Source organism: Alligator mississippiensis, chromosome 1 (assembly GCF_030867095.1).
Source record: "Alligator mississippiensis isolate rAllMis1 chromosome 1, rAllMis1, whole genome shotgun sequence".
Classification (NCBI taxonomy): domain Eukaryota; kingdom Metazoa; phylum Chordata; order Crocodylia; family Alligatoridae; genus Alligator; species Alligator mississippiensis.
Window position 1 is genome coordinate 268,372,818 of NC_081824.1, and position 16,890 is coordinate 268,389,707.

The 16,890-nt window shown below is 47.6% G+C and overlaps 1 protein-coding gene across 1 annotated transcript in view; it reads left to right on the forward strand.

Moving 5' to 3' along the window:
- Positions 1 to 4,425: 4,425 nt before the first annotated feature.
- Positions 4,426 to 16,890, forward strand: part of LOC132247712 (uncharacterized) — a 48,639-nt gene continuing 36,174 nt past the window's right edge. Inside the window, exon 1 of the mRNA XM_059720609.1 lies at positions 4,426 to 4,715. The gene's annotated coding sequence lies outside the window, so the exon portion shown is untranslated. The remainder of the gene's footprint in view (positions 4,716 to 16,890) is intronic.

A 16,890-nucleotide genomic window follows, 5' to 3' on the forward strand; every position in this document is an offset into this window, starting at 1 on the left:
GAACTATGAGGGATTGCTGCTGCTGCTGAACTCTGTAAGCCATGTGGACAAGCTAGATAGGTGATGCTGTTTCTCTACCAGTAACTGTGGGTCATGGCAATGTCCTCGGGCAGAAGAGCTGGGCCTCTTACACAAAGATGCCAGAGTACTCACAGCATGGACTTCATTCATTTTGCCTAGTTTCATTCTCTCAGAAGCTCTGTCTATTACAGGCTGATTTCTCACAGCCCAGGTATGGATTTGTTGTAGGAAGCGCTGAGTGAAGTGCTAGGACCTGGGTTATGCAGCAAGTCAGAGTAGATGATTGTAGTTGTTCCTTTCCTGTAGCACATACATAGGGAGCTAGTGTATGGGAGCTCATGCTCACACCCCAATCCTCAAGCAGATGCTACTCAGCCTGGTCACTTAATGCACACAGTGCAGAAGCAGTTTGACTGGATAGAGCACCCTAGGAAGAGAGAAACAGTACCCATTTCACATCAGTAAGCTACATTAGACTATGTGTCTTCACAGAAGTCTTTGTCCAACTAAACATGGAGACATTGTACTTGTGGTGACATTGTACTCAGGCAGAAGAGACACTGCGGGGAGGGGATAACAAGCACTAATTGATATGATGGCATTGTAGAACTGGCTAAGAGTAATGAGGAAGAAGTGTCAAGGGAGGACTTGGTTTTGAAGGGAAGCAAAGAGAGCAACCAGGAAAAGAAAGATTGACATCAGTGGGAATGAAGCATGTATATGAAGTTCTGTCCTGAATTGGGCCGTAAGGAGAATACAAGGAAAGTAAACAGAAGAGAAGAATTGCAGAGATAAGTGAGAGAGAAAATCCACCCTGCTAGGAGTAGCATGCCTTGTCAGTCACAGACACAAGGTCCTACCTCAGGATGAGCTTGTTTAGGCACCAGGAAGTTCATGAGTGATGATCAGAGGACCCAAGTCATCTGCTCCAAGGTATGAGAAATGGTATGTGAAAATAAAACGGACACAAGGAAAGCAGAAAGCAAATGGAATATATCCCAAGCAGGCTAAGTTTAACTCTAGGGTCTAGGGTCATTTTTAATCATACACTAAATGCTTGTTCTGAATGTCTCAGTAGTGGTTCTTTTTATCTCTAAAATATCCAGAAAGATTGAGCTTTTATGAGGAGAAAGGGACCTGGGGTCGGGGCTGAGAATATGGCCCATACCACAAGCATCCACATTTGTGATTCTTGGTTGTCCCTGATGGCATCGGGGCAACACAGAGATCTTTACCTACAAGTTGGTGATACCTTTAGGGGCAGACTGCACTGGCTGCACTTTGGTCACATTAGCCAGTGCACACCAAAGTCTTCCTAGCTCAGTTGAACGGTGTCACTAACACATGGGAGAACCTGTTTTCCAGAAGGACTCTCTGCTGCCTTATTTCTCACTGAAGCAGTGGCAATAGATGAAGCTGGAACTGATGATCCTCCCAAAGAGTAATTTGGCTGTAGTCCCTAGATGAATAATTTCTAAAGGATTCTCTTTTTTTAGTCTGAAATTCTGAAATGCTCTGCCCCTCAGCATGAACTAATGAAGGCCCCTGTGCAGAACAGAACTTAAACAATCAGGCATGCTACACATGCCTATGTATTTTGATGAATTGGAGCCAACATCTGTAGTATCATTAAACAGGATTTCTTTGTTTTATCTGAGTTGTTGCTGATTTCATGAATTGAATATGGAGAGAGAGTTCTCAGATTAGAGCTCTTTCCCCAGTACTGGGATATATTGGTCAGTCTGTCTGTGTATGTATTTTTGTTCTTAGACACAGTCATATCAAGATGCTCAGACACAGTCATATTCGTTATTATTGGTATGACTTTCTCTTCCTAACTACTTTTGTTGGATACAAATAGATCCCATGTCCAAATATGTCCCTGAATTTGGGATTCAGGACTTCTAGCTAATCCATCTTCCCCTCAGGTATCTCTGAGGTTTGCCTCTCTAGGCCATTCAGCTAATTACAAAGGATCTGAATGAAGAGTCTGACCAAGGTTTGGCCCCAGGACAATATAGTGAAGGGATGCTCGAATACCTGACTCTTTGCAGGGTTACTTTTGTTCCCTTCCTCTGAAAGTTCCAGACTATATCCTACCCTGGACCCTGCTTTGTATCCATTTACCCTGCTCTTTGGTGGACTCTTAACTTTCTATCTGGAAATTTGCAAGAATCTTCATACATTCCTTCTTTATGCATCTGGTGTCTTTGATTTTCCTTCTTTTGCCCCACTCTCCACTTCATCCTTTTTTTGGTTCATCTTTCTCCTAGGCCTCTACAGTCACTCTTCTGCCTCATTCTCTTTTCACCTCTGGCCTCTGTTCCTCTCTTCTGGAAAGTACTAAACTTCCATTCTGCCCTAGACCCCAAACTATGGATCAGACTGGTTAATTTTCACAGGGAACTCTGAAGCCTACAAAACCCTGTTTTGCACTGGACCAGGGGTGGCCAGCCTGCAGCACGTGGACTACAGGTGGCACAGGCCAATCTGTGTGTGTGTCGCACAGCAGAGCAGGGAGGGGACAGGAAACACAGACACATAGGGCAGGGAGCAGAAAACAGAGCAGCAGATTGGATAGGAGCACAGGACAGGAAACAGAAATCAGAGCAGCAGATTGGGTAGGGGCACAGGGCAGGAAGCAGAGCAGCTGATCAGACAAGCGAAGGGATGGGAGAGGCACTTGGGGAGGGGGGCTAATTTGTGGCATGCCTGCCAAAAAAGTTGGCTCCCACTGACATAGACTATGGAGAGAGCATGTTCTAGGGGTCAGCATAGTCCATTCTAAATTAGAGAAGCTGCATTGTCCCTTCTTTTGCAGAACCATGTGACTTTGGGCACATCACTTAACCTCTTTGTATTTACTTTTCCACTTATTTAATTTAGAACATAACAATTGGCCACTTCAGTAAAAACATCAAGGTGTTTGTTGAATGAAAGGTGCTATCCAGGTACTAGTAACAATGATTAAATGAAACCAATTAAAGCTTGTGCAACACTTGTCTGGACTCCATAAACCCTTTCCACTGAGATTTGAAGCAAAACCCTTTGTTGTCACTGGACAGGCATGTGTTTTCCAAGACTGAATTTTGTGGTTTTGTTATGAAACATATGACAGTTGGTCATGTGGCCTGTTTTCTGGGACAAATGAACCCTCCTTAACCTGTACACAATACACAGAGCTTAATGAATCACACCAGTTCTGTTTTGTTCTTGCTTTTACTGAACGGAGCGAGTACAAACCCTAATTTCATGAGAACTGTTTGACTTGAAGCCAACCAAAAAAAAAAAAAGTTTGTCCAAGCTCCTTTTGTGCATTCAGATGAAACCTGTTGTGCACAGCTTTGCTAAGAAGTCCTGTCCTCAATTCACCAGGCAATTGCTATGTGTTCACTCCTGGGTTTCACAGGGCAGAATGTGGCCTAGAAGAGCCCAGCTCTGGAACATTTACTCTGTACTTCTTGACTCTTAGTCTCTGTGCTACTTGTGGCTTCAAATATGTCTCTCCAGTTTGCTTTATATATATATATATTTGATCCTTTGGGTGTACGTGTGTGGAAGCCATTTCTGCACACTGCTGACTTCCACATCGCCCTTTCATGCCACATTGAGTGGTGCTTAGAGCAGAGGTTGACCCTGCGGACCCTGGGGGTCTATTTACAGCTCTGGCTACTGATTCTTGGTGCAACCTTGGCCAAGTCACTTCAGTCCTGCCTCAGCTCCTCAGGCTGCACTGGGGTGATCATGCTACTTCTGCAGTGCGAGCTTTGGGGGTGAGGGGGGTGGGACGGGACTCCATTCCCATCTGTCAGGGTATGTACAAGGCATGGCAAGCAACTGCAGTTGCTTCCTTACTACCTCACTTGGGGTGTTTTGTTTTTTTAAAAAGCCTAAAACCATCCAAGTCCTTTATGGCTGAGACACAATTTTGCTGGGGCAGGATGGAACAAACAGCCCCTTGTCAGGAAGGTGATGGCTGGGCTGTGGTGGAGGGGAGATGGGGTGGCAGTGGAGAAGGAGGGGGTTTCTCCCCCCCCAACACACACACACTTCTCCATTGCTCATTTGAATCATCTCTCCCCCTGCTCTCAGCTCCTCACAGGGCTGTCTGCCTTGCTGCCATTTTCCTGGGACACGGCAGACAGCTTCCTCCCTGCCCCCAACTCAGCCTGTCTCTTCACTCCTCAGCTAGCCTGCCTCTGTGTGTGTGTATTGTGTGTGTGTGTGTGTGTGTGTATGCGCGCGCGCGCGTGTGTGTGTGCGCGTCCGCGGAGGCCCAGCCCGCCCGCCTGTCAGCGGAGTTGGAGTTTGCCTGCTGAAGAAAGGAGGCGGCGGGCTGGTGGGGAGGGGAGAGCGGGGAGAAGGAGGGAGGGTGCGGGGAGGGGGAACGTCTTGTTTGTGGCTTGTCAGCAATTGCTGGAGACAAGCTTCCATGTGTGAAAGCGCCTTGGCATGAATGCCTGGGCCGTACCAAGTGCGGCGGCGGCCAGAGGGGGAGGCCGCGGCGGCGGCACGGCGGAGCCGAGCAGACAATAGGCCCCTCCAGTGGCCCCCCTAAAGTTGCTTGGATGTTGCCCTAGTGCCTCGCCGCCGCCAGGCCAGGCCGGGCAGCGCAGGGGAAGGGGCCGCCTCGTTGTCTCCCCCCTCCAAGCCCCCGCCCGCGATGAGGCGCCACGAATCCTCCTCGTAGCAAGGTAAGAGCCCCCCGCCTCCCGCGCGCGCGTATGTGGAACGTTGGTGGGGGCTGGCGCGGGTGCGAGTGGAACGCTCGGGGGGCGTGCGTGGAACGCTCGTGTGTGTGCGTGGAACACTCGCGCGGGTACATGGAACGCTCGCGCGGGTGTGTGGAACGCCCCCCCGCAGGGCACCCCCGGGCCAGGCGCCCCCCAGCCCGCGGCTGGTGCTGCAGGGGGAGGCTGGGAGGAGGGGTGGGGGGAGCGGAGCAGCCAGGCAGGCTCCTCTGAGGAGGCCTCCCAGCAGCGCTGGCCGCCTGCGGCGCCGGGGAAGGAGGAGAAAGAAGCGGAGCGGGGGGGGCAGCGATCGCGCTTCAGGGAGGGGGGGGGTGCAGGCGGAAACTTTTGTACCGGGAGGAGGGGGAGGGGCGGTGCCTCAGTGCCCCCCCCCCTCCGGTGCGGCTGGTGCCGAACAAATATATAAATAAAGGGGGGGGGGGGGAAGAAGCGGCGCCCACCTGTTGGCTCCCTCCCTCGCGCCCGGGCTGGGTTCGGCGCGGGGGGCGGGAGAGGGCCACAATGCGAACGCCGCCCAGCCCCGGTGCTGGGGGGGGCGCCGGAGGAGGCAGGCGGAGCCCCGCGCTCCCTCCGGAGCGGCTGGCCGACCGGCTGGAGAGGGGGGGTTGCCTGCGGCCCGGAGCCCTGGCGCCGGTTTACGGCGGCTGAAGTGCAGCTGCAGGGGAACCCGGTTAACTTTCTCCCCTGATGCGTCGCCCGCCTTGCCCTCAGCCGCCCCAGGCGCCGGAGCCTAGGTCAGCTGGAGGCGGAGAGCCGGGAGCCCCGCTTTCCCACCGCGGGGCGGGCATGGCGTATTCAAGAAGCCCAGCAGGAGGGGAAAGATTGGGGGGGGGCGCTAAATTGCCCTGAGACCCTCCTCAAGCCAGCAAGGAAGATGGAGGCTCTGCTTGCTGCTGCTGCAAACAAATGGGAAGCAGGAGGAATTCCATCGCTCCCTCTCTCCTGCTCCAAGAGCGGGGAGGGGGGGGGAGAACCCCCCCCCCAAACGACTTCCCGTAAGGGCTCCCACAGTAGCCGCAGCTGGGCCGCTTGGTGAAGTTAGGCAGCGCCAGGGTACCTGAAGCATAGAGGGAGAGAAAGGGAGAATGCTAGTTCAAAGAATCCCCAAATCAGTTTGCAGTGAGATTGACAGGCTGGGAGGCAGAAAGAGAGAGAGGAAGGGATGATCTAGTTGGGGCTGGTCCTGCTTTGAGCAGGGGGTTGGACTAGATGACTCTTGAGGTCCCTTGCAGCCCTCATTTTCTATGATCCTTTGAAGAAATGCCAGATCTAGGTGGCAGGGGCTGTGGAGGAGATGGCTCTGGCACACTAGATTGATCTGGGCAGGAAGAAGACCTGGAGAGGGGGCTCCCTCCTTAGTCAGTGAATGGAGGGAGCAGGGAAGTCCCAGAGCTAGCTTGGACTGATTCCATGGAGGGTTTTTAAAAGAAAGGGGGATTCTGTGTGGATTGTGGTGTGAAGCCTTTATGGATTGTATGGATATCTTTTTGAAGTCTGTATGGATTGTGGGGGGAGCTACTGTGATTGTTTGGGGAAGCAGGGTGGGGGGTGCATACTGTAGCTGTGTTTCCGTGGGGAAAGGGAGACAGTTGCAGTTTGCACGCATTGGGATTTGGGCTGTCTGTGGAGAAGGAGATTCTGGTAGTGTCTGTGTCAATGCAGGAAGTGAAGAAGGCACGGATGAGGACTTTTAGTGTTGAGTACGTGGCTTGAGTACATATGGGCTGAGTATATGGCCTGCCTCTGGCATAAGTGACTTGGTGCTAGTTGTTCAAGTGCTTCAGGGGAGGAGTCCTATGTGAATTTCTGGGTGCTCCGCAGGAACTTGGCAACAAAAATGATCACCTTGCTGTCCTCACCCCAAAGCCCTTCCTTGTATTTGTATGTCCTGCGTACATCTCTTGCGAATGTGCCCCTGATCATTGTTCCTCTGCTCGCCTAAATTCAGGCTGGTATAATGTACACAATAATGAATGGTTCTTGCAGATGTGTGCTATCCTTCATGCAGGAAGCATGTGCCATGGAGGTAGCTTCATGTGCCATAAACATGGCTGCTCTGCACTGAAAGTCTGATTCTCCATTGCCCTGTAACTTTTATGGGAGTTCGCATCCATGAAAAAATCAGTCACCTGAGAGTGCTAGCATCTTCCACCCACTTTGCAATGGTATAAACATCTCCAGGAGACTTAGGGCAACTGATGAATTTCTATACTTCATTGTCTGTGTGTACGACAATGTTTCTGTGACAAAGCAGACATAGACTACAGTCCTGTTCCTGCACACACATCACACACACAAATGCATACCATAAAACACACAAACCATAAAACACAGACACACACACACACACACGTACAATCTTTTCTAGGTCAGACATACGACAAATTGTCCTCCTTTAAAAGAAGCCTGAAGAGACAGAAAGGCAGTTTCTGCTCATTGGACATATACACAGCAGTCCATTCCCACACATGGGGAAGCGCGCAGACCTCAGACTTTACCTCAGGACTTACCTGTTTGAACGTAGCCTAGGTTAGCAGTGAATGAACATTGTTAAGTACCTGATGACAGTTCGGAGCCCTATGTGGTCTCAACTATCTAAAGAGCCTAGTCACAAAACCCAGCAACAGGGAGTGCTAATTGGCCCCTTGGTGGCAGTCTGAGAAGAAAGGCCAAGGGCTGAATGGGCAAGAAAACTGGGGCGGTGAACCTCTGAATAAAGGTCGAGAACCTGCACAAACACATGGAGCAGCGAAAGGAGACGGTGAAGTCAAACCCAGCACTGCAGCAAGGGCACGAGGGAGGAAGAGAACAGGCTGCTGCTTCCTCCTCATCTGAAGACTCACCCTGCTGTCAGGACAGAAGGAAGGCTTGTGCATATTTTATGTCACTTTCCTCCTTCCAGGGCAAGCTGCTGATTTGATCAGCTCTGCACTTTAAGGACCAAGCTGCACACAGATCAGCCAGCCCGATTTCAGACTGACAGTAGACAGAGGCCTCCTGCCTCTCTCCCTTTGAGACTGTTAGGTGCAACCCATAGTCTGTCCTCATCTTGGGAACATGAACAGTTCAATCCACTCATAATTTTCCTGAAGTACAATATGGAATGCAACTCTCTGAGGGGGGACAGGAGATGGCAGTTTGGCCAAATCCTCTGTGGTGATGTTTCAAAAGATTAAAGTTGTGATTCAGTTTCAGTTTCAAACCACCTGTGAGTTGCCTGGCCACCCCATATAGGTGCTGTTTTCAGGTACAGCTCAGGAGTTGCTGAGTTTGACAGTAAACAGTTATATTCTCCCCCTCCAGATTGGGCTTTTTTGGTTGTCTGGGCTTGTTTTGTTTTTTGGGGGGTTTTTTGTTTTTTTTTTAAGCCTGCTCTATTAGCACTGTCCCTATGCAGCAAACACACAAGCCACACAAGAGTGTTCCTACACACTGAAGACTTAGACACCACAAATACTTTTCAACAGTTCAGGGATGTGGAGGCCACAGACCTATTTTTTTCCCCTGTGCTCTCTGGACACCTATACACAAATGTATTCTTGTACCCTAGTGACAAACTCTTCCTTAAAAATGCCATCCCTGCTCATTAGAGATACAAACATTTTGCTGCATGGTATGGACATATGTACATGAGCATCTCAGCTAGTACAATGTTCCTTTCTTCCGCTTCACTAGTCCTGTTTGAGAGACAGTATGTTCTAGTGAACTGAGCAGAGGGGCTGACAGCTAGGAACGCTTGAGATCTTGAAACTGATTTGATGCATAGCCTTAGGTAAGTTACTGGGAAAGCCAGGATGAACCTTTCTGTGTCTCATTCCCCATCTGTAAAATGGGGATACATTTTACCCATCTCCTGAAGGGATGTATTTTAAATTGATTGGATCAGTTTGTTTGCAAAGTGCTGCATTTTTTTTGGATACAGGATTACAAGATCAGTGTTGCACAAGTGTGTAAAATTACACATGTGAGAGACTTTTGCACTGTTAAAAATTCTCCTACAACTTTGCACCTGTTCAGAGCTGTATTGAATGTATCCTTTCAAAAACACTGTGTAACTTTCCAGTGACACCTACCACACACACATGCCCAGAAGTTTTATGAACTTTGTAGAAATAGTATAACAATTGTGGTCCCCATCCCCATGCAGAGCAAGAAACTGACTGAAGCTCTGTTGCCTAGACTGTGATCTCATCATCTCCTAAATTAACCTGGATTTGGGCCTTATTTGGAGTGTGAACTCAGAGGGTTTCATGAGTTGGTGTTTGTGATTCAGTATACTTCCCTCTGAGTCAGTGCTGAACCAAATTCTCAGTGTGGACCAATTCAGTGCAGGCCACCATACTGCCCATGGAAGTCAGTGGGACTCATGCCTACTTACGTCCAGGAAGAATTTGTCTTAGTATCTTTCAAACAAGATCTAAAATCAAAATCCTGGTCACTGAGGACCATTAAGAACTCTATTTTTGCAATAGGAGGGGTCTTACCTAAGGTTTTTTGCCAAATTCAACTGCAAGAAATTGTATCCATTCAGGCAAAACTCCCCAATAATTTAATTGAATGAAGAGTTCTTCACTTACTATCCTGAACTGTAGTACAGGGTTCTTCTGCAGCTTTAGACTGTTAATATATTCCACCACAGAAAACACACACACACAGGTTTCCCTCACTTTATGCGGGTTCTGTATGTGTGAATTTGCTCTTATGTGATGACCCTTTTTATACCAAAAATTTGTTATATGTGAGGTAAATTCACTCTTATGCAATCAGTGTGGTGGAAGCCTGCAGCCAGCTGCTTTGTGTGTGCATTGTGGGAATGACACACACCAAAATATAGTGCTGTGTGGACCTGTGCTCCTTGCTCGTTGTCTGCGACATGTGTTTCTGTAGTTGCCATTCCCATTATGATAACATTCACCACCACCCTGTGTTTCTGTGTACTGTCTGCTGTTGGTGAGTTCCAGAATTGTCTTGTAAAAGTGGTAGAAGTCTGGAGGTCAGTACTGTCAAGGTCTTGGAACATATCCCTATTTGTTACATTTTAAAGTAGGTTCCCTTTATGCAATTTTGAGTTATGCACCATTTTCCAGGAACGCATGTACAGCATAAAGCAAGGGAAACCTATAGTTTGAGGAGCTTTTCTGGGATACAAAGTGTTAGCTGCAAAGTGCTATATAAATTGAGATTATTTTATAATTCAGATGAATATGAAAATCAATTTGCACATGCACATGCAAGCAGGAAGATCAAATAGAATGCCATTTGCACTAGAGGCAGGTAGTTAATGAGTGCTCCTCTTTCTGCAACAGCGAAATATGGGCCCAGTGTTCAGTATTCAGCATGTGTAAGCATGGACCTGATGTGTACGCATGGCTGGAATCACATTTGTAGATAGCCGTTAAGGCAGGAAGCTGTCCATTTGCTCATGCAATTGCCATGACTGTTGCTTGAGTAAGCAAGCATTCAGTTGCACGTGCAACGTATGGATAAGCTGGCTTGCCATGGGCAAAAATGGACTAAAGTGTAAGCCTGTCTCTGTTTAATTACATCCCCCTATACTTTTCAGCAGGAAGCATGTTTGAGAATTTTGCATTGTCATCGTTCCTAGTTCCCCTCCAGGAAGAAGGGGTTAATTATTTAATTATTGGCGTGTGTGTCATGGTAGGTTTAGGGGAAACTTGTAGAGAAGCCATGATGAAAATCCTGGGGAAAGCCAAAAGAGCAAATTTGAAGGGGCCATTTCTGTTGAAGACAATAGGAGGTTTGCTGTTGCAATCAATGGCAGGGAGAGAAGACCTTGCACTTCTAACAGCCACTGCCCCTTTGGAGATGCATAAATGTAAAGCAGGTGTTTGCCTGGGTAGGCACAGAACAGCCGAGAGAGTAGTGTACTACCTGGAGTAGTGTATGTTTCCAGGCAAGGTGAAGCATAGATTGCACTGGCTCGCTGGCCAGCTAGTGGATCTGAACCCAGCTCAGGTGAGACTACCTATAGGGGTGAGGGAGTAGTGCTCTTTTCCTTCTATGCTGACACTGAGGGGGACCTGGTGGCTGCCTACAAACTCATCAGGGGAGATCATCAGCAAATAGGAAGAGCCCTAGTCTCCCCAGCACCACCTGGGGTGACGAGGAACAGTGGAAATAAACTGATGGAGAATAGGTTTAGGTTAGAGATTAGAAGGCAGTGTTTTACAGTTAGGGTGGCCAGAATCTGGAACCAACTTCCCAGGCAAGTGGTCCTCACCTCTACCTTGGGTAAATTCAAAAAGAGGTTAGATGATCACCTGTTTGGGGTCTTGTGAACCCAGCACTCATTCCTGCCTGTGGCAGGGGGTCAGGCCAGATAATCTTTTCAGGTCCCTCCTGACCCTAGCTGCTGCTGCTACTACTACTACTACTATGGGCGTGTCTACACATGTGCTTTAATGTGCAGTAGCCTGTTCTACTGCGCATTAAAGCATCATGACAAAAACAATGCTAGTATGCTAATGCACAATAGAATTAGTCTTCTGTGTATTAACCGTCACTAAAAAAGCATTTGCTTTTGCTACTGCACATTAGGACATGCGTCTTTATGTAGTACCTCATATTAGAGGTACTAAACTTAATGCGCAGTAGCAAAATGGCATTAATGAATGTGTAATGTGCCTGGAGAGAACAAAGGGTCAATCGGCACTAGGTGATGTGGACCTCTTTCAGCTGAATGGAGGCAACTGAGCTCATGTCACACATGCCTCTCAGCTGCCATTGGACAGGGGAAGTTATTTTGGTTTTTTGAGTACTCCAGGCTTTGAACGATCATCCTAGAAGTGAAAGGCTACATATCCCATTCAGTGGCTTGATCCATTTGTTTCCTTAGAAGTGTAATTTAAAAAACAATATTTTTGGATCTTTTTCATCTCCCAGGATAGTTGGCTATTATCATTTCCACTTTCCATGCTGCTCCTTGTAACCTAATCTGTTGATGTATATTTAATACACTTGGCACTGTTGTTAGTATCTAGGCACCAAGTCCCTGTCTCTGGTCACTTGATTCCACAGTTATTGTCTCAGAGTTATAGCATACACCTTTCTCTTTTGCCCCCTGCATAGATAGTTCTATGCGCAAAAGCCAGGGCAAGACCTTTGCTCTGGTCCTTTGACCTTGATTGATGCCTAGTAGTTACAGCAGGATGGGATGGTTGCAAAGTAGTTAAGGCTTCTTGCTACAGATCCAGAGGCAAGAGCTGGTGCCTTGCTTTGGGTTTAAATGGGTGAATGTTAGGTATATCATTAGCTTGTAGGCTTTTGGCTACAGAAACAGGCAGGCTGTAGCCATGCCACCCAGGCTCAGGTGGACCTTCGCTCTCTTGAACTAGAGCATGGCACTTGAGGTTAGAGCTGTTAGATTTTATTTACTGCTCTGCCACTGATTTGCTATGACATTATGAGCAAAATACCTAATCTGCCTGTGCCTCAGTTTACCCAGGTGCCTGAAAAGGATTTTAGAAGGCTTCATTTATTGGGGGAAAGTGGCTGTAAAGCGCAGCCTGTTTTAGCAGAGTTGTCTCTGACGCCCTGGTCTCCCAGCTCCTTGTGCAATGCAATGGGGTAGTCTCTTTCATCACTTAATAAAGTTTCTTCAATTTTTCATCTGCACATTCATGCACTCCTTCAGCTGCATGCAAAAACAACAAGCTGTCTGGAATCATGGAAATATTTTTATAATTCTGACAGCCACGATAAACATTCCTGCTCAGCAACAAACATACAGGGTACACAGCCTGCCATTAACATGGGTTTATAACAGGCAGACCTTCCTCACTCATCTACAAGCGAGTTCTAGACAATTTCTGTGCTACCGAGCCTTAAAGTAGTGTTGCCTGAGGTTAGGAGAACACAAGGCTGGGTATACTTCTTGTGGGTGCCTGTATGCAGAGCTTTGTGTGTGTGAGTGCAAATATACAACAGATATTTGGTTTGCTTGGGGTTCTCACAGTGGATACTTAGCTCAGGTGTGTGCGACTTAAGGAGTTGAGATTTATTTATATGCACAGGAAAGCATATATTTAGTAGGTGAAATATACCTGCGGTACAAATTAAATCATATCAGTATGGGAATTTATTTTTAATTTAAATCAAATCTGCTAAAGATATTTTCACTTAAAGAGGCGATTCACATGGCAAGGCCATTTATACTCCAGTTTTCCCTAAAACCAGCCAGTAAGATAATGGAGCAAGTGAGTAACTATACCAACGTTTCAATATCTAGCAGCCAAGCAGTGATGACTTGGGGGCATTTGGGGTCAATTTAATGTGAATGTCCCTAATTCAGGGTGTCCAAAGCTGTTGAATTAGAGAAACAGCAGGAAGCATAGATTCTTACCCACACCTGTTAATGCATTTAAGAACTATGATTTTCTGCCACAGGCTACCTTCCTGCCTGTGGCAGTATCCATGGGCAGTGCTGCCCTCTGGTCTGCGCCAAGGAAGAATGTCAGGTCAATTCCAGCCCATATGTCTTACAGAGAAGGCATTTAAGGGGTTGGCAACTTATGGTCGATGGGCCAGATCCAGGGCTTCAGCAATAGTTGTTCTCCCATGTCACTGCATGGAGAAGTAATAGCTGTGGGAGCTCTCCCCCTGGGGCCATGTAGAGGAGTGATGACAGTATAACTCAAGCTGGGTCTTTCTGGCCCACAACCTAAAAAAGTTGCCAACTCTGCACTTGAATATTGGCTCAGCCAGTGGTGCTCAAGCTTTTGGCCCCATGGGCCAGATGACTGGTGTGGGGCTGCCCCTACCCAGCCCTGCTTTCTGGGATTACTGTTCCCGAGCTGCCAAATTTCCCGTGGGGAGCCCTGCGGGCTGGATGACAAGGCGCCATGGGCTGGATCTGCCTGCTGTACAGGCTGAGGGTTGGGTGCCCATGGGTTAGGGAGTCCATGTTCTTTTTGCAGCTGGGTCCCTGACTCATTGGGTCACTCAGTCTGTGTGTCTCAATTCCTCCCTCTTTAAAATTTGGGATAATAGGGCCTCACCCATCATTCATGAAGGCTCTGAGTTCCACAGATAAATAGTAGAAAGTGTTGGCTGTAGTTATTCTTTTTTTCCAAGAAGGACATGCATCTTCCTTCTTTTGTTCAGGAATGCTTGGTGCTTCCCCTGCTGAGTTCTTACCCTGTTCACAACCCATTAAGGTCTCCTCTGCTTCTCCTGCTATTGCAATCTATAAATGGCTATTATTTCTCTGTCCCCTTCTTTTGCACCCTCATTCTGTTCATGTTATTTTGCCCCTTCTTTCTGTTTCCATTGTTTGTGTCACACACTTCTAGTCTCTCCCTTTTCTTTTTTTGTTGCCCCTTCCTTAGTTGTCACCAGTATGGCCCTTCACTTTGGACCCCCTTTTATTTCCCCTTTCTCTGTGCATTTCTTCAGCCGTGCCATCCCAGAGATGCCCGCTGCTTCCCAGCAGGACTGGCTGGTGATGGGCTTGAGGGAAGGGCAGTGCTCACATCTCTGTACAAAGCAGACAGGAAGCTGAGCTGAACCTAGACCCTGAGTCTTTCTTAGCTGGTGCTGTGCAGGTGAGGAGGAAGCAGTGGTGCCTCTATAGTACCATCTACTTGCAGGAGTTGCTTTGTTTAGTATTTTTTTTTGTTTTTTGTTTTTTGTTTTTTGTTTTTTTTTGTTATGCTTGGCTATCCTCCTGTGCTGTAAGTACTGAAGACTGAAAGTAAAAATCCAGGGTAGTCTCAGCTCAGATAGGTTAGTAAGCATCTAGTGGACTAGTGACTGACATCCTGGCATGGCTTTCTTTATCCAGTGCTTTATTTTTGAACCTCAGTCTACTTGGGTACTAATAAAGAAACAAGGGCTTTTTCAGAAACATAGAATCCAACAGGTAGAATCCAGATCGGGCTACAGACCAGCGTGGAGGGCAGGTCTCTAGCAAATATGAGTTGCACTTTCCTCACACAAATATGAGTGGCAAAGCAAGGCAAGACACACATCATTTCCCCTCTCTCCTCCTGCTTTGGTAGTGGTTATTTTGAATATTGCTTCCTAGATAGTGGTGTTTTTTTATGCTGTCACCACCTAATCAGTATGCTTACTTTTCCTTTGGAGTACCCAATGGCTTTTTCAATCCCAGGCTTTGCCTCCTAATCTGACTTGACCTCACCTTCTTCTGCCTCCTAGGACACAGCCACAGACCCTCTTCTAGACTCACCAAATCTCTCTCTCTGTCCCTTCTTCCCACATCTTCCACTTGTCCCTATCACAGTTTATCTGTGCTCCATGCTAAAAGCATGGATGATAGCTTAGATGGATGCAGCACAATGAATCTCTTTGCTGCCTGGTTAGCCGTTTAGAGTTAGGTGGCACAGCTCTCCAGAAGAAAGTACAGTACAAGTGGGAAGCAGACAGCTCACACTCATAAGAGAGGGGACATGGCATAGCCCTGTCTCCTGCAGTACTCACCATCCACAGATCAAGGGGAGTCTACAATATACTGTTTTCTTTAACATGTGGAATTAAACACAAACCATTGTCTTTTTTTTTCTTAAATCAGCCTTTACCTGTTTCTTTCCAAGACCTGAGGAAGCACATTTTGTGCCCAAAAGCTTGACTGACATCTCTCTAAATAACATATTCCAGTAAAAGGTATTGCCCACAAAAACTTTGCTTTTCACAACCAATGAGGCAGAGGGGCAGGACTCAAGGGGTCTTGGAACAGCCTGCTTCTCCAAGGCTATTAAAGGGTTATGGTCTATCAGTAAAAACATACCCTGCACAACTGGGGATCCATGTGCTGTCTTTGAGAAATCCTTGTCCAGTGTAAGGAGAGAGCGGCTCTTCTGGCCTGGGCAACCACAGAAGGGGAGCTGCATTAGAAATCAGCCTTCCTCTGCTTGCCTTAGAGAGTCACTTGATATAACTTAGGGAAAGTCCAGTATCAGATACATGATACGTTTCCTCCAGCCAAGCCAAGCCAAGCTCCCTTTCCCTCCTTGAAAGGACAGGACGTTTGTTGCAGAGTGATTGGCCAGACACAGCAGTGAAATATTTCTGATAGCTCTCTTGAGCACATCAGCAGTACCTTAGTGCTGTGCCAGGAGTGCTGCAGTGAGGCACTCTTTGCCCGCTTTGCGTGTGCCACCTCCCAAAACAGAGGTAGTGCGTCCTCCTGAGTGCAGCATGGGGCAGGCTCCAGGAAGTTCTCCTGCGAGTTCCCTGGACGGCTCGTTGGTGGCAACCCAATGCTGCACAAGTGGTTATGTTATTTCCCTTTTGGGAAGTAACATGTGGAGAAGGTGCTGTCCATCTCAGCATGGTGTCCTCTGGTGCAGTATTAAGGTGCTATAATCATGGTCTTAGTCTCCTTTCCTGGAGATTTCTGGGGAGTCTCTGCCCCGTAAGTGTTCGGCCTCCCTCACAAGACCCCAGCTGAAGATGTTCTTTCCCTGGGGAAGAAGGACTGAATGTAGCTCCTGCTGCTCCAGTTGTGAGCCAAGAGAGGGTCAATTAACTGGTCTTGACACAAGCTATTCTGGACAGCAGTGTGATGGGGGAAAGCATTTGTGGACTGCTTCCAGCCCACAACCACCAGCAGGTGAGGTCAGGTCAGATTAGGAGGCAAAGTTTCGGATTGAAGAACTCAAAGTGTACTCAAAGGGAAAGTACGTGTACTGATTAGGTGGTGATGGCATAAACCACTAGTATCTAGGAAGCACTATTCAAAATAACCACTACCAAAGCAGGAGGAGAGAAGGGGAATGATGTGAGTCTTGCCTTGCTTTGCCACTCATATCTGCAAGAGGAAAGTGCCACTCATATTTGCTAGAGACCTGCCCTCCACACTGATCTGTGGCCTCACCTAGATTTTACCTGTTGGATTCTGTGTTTCTGAAAAAGCCATCATTTGTTTATTAGTACCCAAGTAGACTAAGGTTCAAAAATAAAGCACTGGACAAACCCGTGCCAGGATTTCAACACGAGAAGGCTAGGGTGAATGCCCCTGCATTGTTCTGAAGGAGACAATCAAATGCTTTGCATTTGGCTGGGGGTGGGTTTGCTCCATTTGCACTGTGGTAGCAATAGTAAATGTTTATTGTATGGCAGCCCTCAAAAGCCCTAGTTG